The 4296-nt window shown below is 47.7% G+C and overlaps 1 long non-coding RNA gene and 1 other non-coding gene across 2 annotated transcripts in view; one reads left to right on the forward strand and one right to left on the reverse strand.

The window, feature by feature from the left end:
- Positions 1-3833, forward strand: part of LOC125437490 — an 18379-nt gene extending 14546 nt beyond the window's left edge. Inside the window, exon 4 of the long non-coding RNA XR_007245225.1 lies at positions 3822-3833. This is a non-coding gene — a long non-coding RNA (uncharacterized LOC125437490). The remainder of the gene's footprint in view (positions 1-3821) is intronic.
- On the reverse strand, positions 3399-3470 carry TRNAQ-CUG. The gene has a single exon. It is a non-coding gene; the product is annotated as a tRNA-Gln (tRNA).
- Positions 3834-4296: the final 463 nt, after the last annotated feature.

The raw sequence follows: 4296 nt of genomic DNA on the forward strand, positions 1-4296 counted from the left end.
CTAGAATTTGCATAGTCGGAAAGCATGAGGTGTAACAAACTGGAGTGATCCTGCAGATCCACTATCTGCAGGATCCACTATCTGGAGATCATCAGCTAAAGCTAGCAGAGCATTTCGCTGCCCCATAGGATGGCCAGGAACCAGTCTGGAAAGGGTCCAGAGCAGATGAATTATCCAAGAAGACCTAGGATCAGAGGTGGGATCCAACCAGTTCTCACCACTTCTCTAGGGCCCCTTCCGCACATGCAAAATGATGCGTTTTCAAACCACTTTCACAACTGTTTGCAAGTAAATTTCGCCATTCCGCACAGCTTCAAAGAGCACTGAAAGCAGTTTGAAAGTGCATTATTCTGCATGTGCGGAATGAGCCTAGAAGTAGTTACTAATTTTTTTGGAGTGCCGAGAAGGGGTTACTAAAGCAACCTCCCTGCCCTATAGGGACTGGAGGTCCGTGTGTGTTCGGCGGCGCCACTATTTGAATCCCACCACCAACGGAACCTGTTAGGGAGCAGCAGTGGCATAGGAGATTAAGAGCTCGTCTATCTAATCTGGAGGAACCGGGTTTGATTCCCAGCTCTGCCACCTGAGCTGTGGAGGCTTATCTGGGGAATTCAGATTAGCCTGTGCACTCCCCCACATGCCAGCTGGGTGACCTTGGGCTAGTCACAGCTTCTCGGAGCTCTCTCAGCCCCACCTACCTCACAGGGTGTTTGTTGTGAGGGGGGAAGGGCAAGGAGATTGTAAGCCCCTTTGAGTCTCCTGCAGGAGAGAAAGGGGGGATATAAATCCAAAGTCTTCTTCTTATTATTATTAAAATGTTTGGATCCCACTACTGCCTAGGATGGCTCTGCTAGTGCTCTCTCCATCACTTTGCCCAGAAAGAACAAATCAGAGACCGGGTGATAACCGGCCACATAGTTTTTCTCTAGGGATGGCTTTTGAAGACGTGGACACAGATCCGTTGACATTCGGAGGACCAACTATTTAGGGAAAAAACAATCCATCCTGCTTTTAACTAAGATGCAGAAGTCAGCAGGGGAACATTACAGAGCAAGGATACGAAACACCCTGTGCTAAACAATCAAAGAGACAGCTCCAGGGAATGTTTTCAAATATGCTACCCCTGCTTGAGGCCACAGATGTTCCGGATGGCCCACTGCAACGCACTCTGACTTCTCAACGCATTTTAATACAAAGAGAGGGGTGCCAGAGCCCCTTTTGGGAAATTTTTAGAGATTTCAGGGCCAAGTGTGTGTCAGAAGGCAACCTGCAACACACTCCGACTTCTCACATAGAAACATAACAGGGCATAAATGTTTCCGTACATGACCCGTAAATAACATTGGGACCAGTGCTAGGAGAGGGACCCATCTTGCTGGGCCTTGGGCCTAGTCCCTGCTGCTATGTTATTTATGCTGATTTGAAGATGTAATCTGCTTGCCTTCATGTAGGTACCGTATATACTCGTGTATAAGTCGACCTGCATATAAGTCGAGGCACCTAATTTTACCACAAAAAACTGGGACAACTTATTGACTCGCGTATAAGTCGAGGGTGGGAAATGCACCAGCTACGGGTACATTTCAAAAATAAAAATAGATACCAATAAAATTACATTAATTGAGGCATCAGTAGGTTAAATGTTTTTGAATATTTATTTCAAAGAAAAACAGTAAACTAGCTCTGTAAGTGGAAAAGGGAGTCAACAAAAACAATATGGTCTCAACAATAACTTTAAAAGTACAAAAACCTTAGCTCAACCAGCAACCGAGCTAAAACACAAGAGTTAAAATCCTTCAAAACTGGATTTTTGGTCAGGGGAGGAATGTTTATATTAGCAGTACCAACATTTCAGAGTAGGAGACCCTCCTGATGATACCACCCAGGTTTGGTGAAGTTTGGTTCAGGGGGTTCAAAGTTATGGACCCTCAAAATGTAGCGCCATCTACTATTAGCTCCCATTGGAAATAACGGGGGATGGAGCACCCCCTTTGGGGGTCCATAACTTTGGACCCCCTGAACCAAACTTTACCAAACTTGGGTGGTATCATCAGGATAGTCTCTTGAAAAATCCCTGAAATTTTGGTGCCACTAGTCTAAAAAATGCGCCCCCTGGCAGCCAACAAAGTAAAAACCCTAAAAAATGTGCTGAAAATTTCAACTTATATGCGAGTATATACAGTAAGTGTATACTAGGAAGCTTGATTTGATATGGCGTTTGTTTCTTCTTTGCCCATGTTTGAGTCTCAGCCTTTTCTTGATTTTGCCACTTGAGCTTTTTGCTTTTACCAGCGTACTGAGAGTCCAAACGCAGCATCAGTCGAACTATCAGAAGGATATTTACTTCAAGGTCCCAGGCTTGGGGACAGGGGAACCAAATCGTCCTTGCAAAGATGGGGAGCATCAGAAACCCCCATCTTTCCCCTGATGGACTTTTTGCTTCAAACAGGGGAGAAAAAAGGAGCTGATGGTTTGTGGAACTAAGGACTAGGAGAATAAGAACATCAACATAATAGAGAAAAGTGTGATTCGCATTTAACTCGCAATAATAATGAAGAATGCTGTGAATTACATTTCTATGTTTGCAGCTGGAGAGCAAGTGGTACATTTTTGTGCATAGAGATGGGCCAAACAACTCTAGAAACCTTGGCATGGATAAGGGCCATAAAATATTGGCTGCATATACATTTTCTAGTGGGATCCAATTGCTATATTCCCTCTGTTATCAGATCACTTTATTTCAGAATGGTATACTTTGATCTTTAGAAAGGTTGAAGCTATTGGTTTCCCCTTGGAATCACTCCTTAGGCTCACAAAGGTGGAAGCCTTCAGACTAGTTAAGAATAGGCTCTTGGATCTTGATTTTCATAATTTGACTCTTGCTGCCAAGACAACCTGTTCTCCGACTACATTATTAATCCCATGCGAGCGTGGAATTATGGCAGCATATCTTCGTCTGCTGATTAATCCCACCCAGAGGAGAGCCTCGGCTACTGCAAGATGTAATGTGCTGCCATCAGCTCTGCTGGAGGGAAGATTTAAGAATATGGAACGTTCTAAAAGAGTTTGTTCATGTGATATGACTACGGTTGAAACACTTCACCATTCTTTGTTTCTATGCCCTAAATACAATAAGATACGCATGAAATACATGAATTCCATTTTCTTGCAATGATCTCAGTGGCATGAGTGTTATAAGATACCCAATTTGATTTTTTAAAAATGCTGTAGAATGGGAAAGAAAAGGAACCCTTGTGAATACAAATAAATTCTAGGTGGTTTGTCAGATCTCTGAGCTGGTGAGAGTTTCAGTTCTGATACTTTGCATTCATTTCACTTAGTTAAAAAGGAGAATTTAGGAAGAAAAAGAAAAAAAGGGGGGCAAAACAGTTACTTTCAGGTTCCACCGAGATTTGAACTCGGATCGCTGGATTCAGAGTCCAGAGTGCTAACCATTACACCATGGAACCACTACGAAGAGTGGCGCTGCGATCTCCCTCTAACTGGCTCCTCCGTTTGCCTTTCCCCGCATCCAGCGGGTCCTCTCCGGGATCAGGTGAGTCGTCGTTCCCCGGCTCAAGGCCAGTGGGCTTTGCACGCCCGCACGTGGGAATGCTGGACCTGGGGGCCCGGGACAAGGGCCGGGGACGCCTTGGGGTCCCAGTGCTGGGAGCTGAGCAGGGCGCTGATGAGCATGCGCAGAGTGCTGGAAAGGGCGCGGCTGAACATGCACAGAGTGCGTTTCTCTCCGGCCGAGGAACCTTGGGTGGGCTCCCGCGCACCCCCACCCCCGGGAAAAAAGCAGCTGCCTGGGAGGGAAGGAACTGGCTCAGCAGGAGCCGCTGGGGCTTGGAGGGGGGTCGCGGAAGGGAAGCCGCTGTCCCTTTTCCACCCTTCCCCGGTGGCCGCTCGTCTCCATCCTCTGAGCCCTGGCAGGTAGGTCGCTGTCCCTCTCCGGGGACCCCACGGCGAGGCTCCGGCGTCTTCCGGAGGGTTATTCTACACGCGCTCAGAGGCACCCTGATCTCACATTTATTGTGGCTCCCGCGGTCCCTTTAAGGCCATAGAGGTGCGCTAGGCGGTATGTCACTTCCGGTTCTCATTCGAAACGTGCGACCGGCCGCCCTTCAAATGGCGGTCGCTCCGCCCTTTGAGATTCGGAAGTGTCGTCCTCCTTCACCGCCACGCCCCTCGGAACGAAGGAGGGAGAGAGGTGGGCCGCGTGACCTGTGGCCCGGAAGCGCTTCCCGCAAAGCGGAAGCCGGCTGTCTGCGGAAGTGGCCTGGGGTTGGCGAG

This window comes from Sphaerodactylus townsendi, linkage group LG08 (genome assembly GCF_021028975.2).
Source record: "Sphaerodactylus townsendi isolate TG3544 linkage group LG08, MPM_Stown_v2.3, whole genome shotgun sequence".
In the NCBI taxonomy this organism is placed as follows: Eukaryota; Metazoa; Chordata; class Lepidosauria; order Squamata; family Sphaerodactylidae; genus Sphaerodactylus; species Sphaerodactylus townsendi.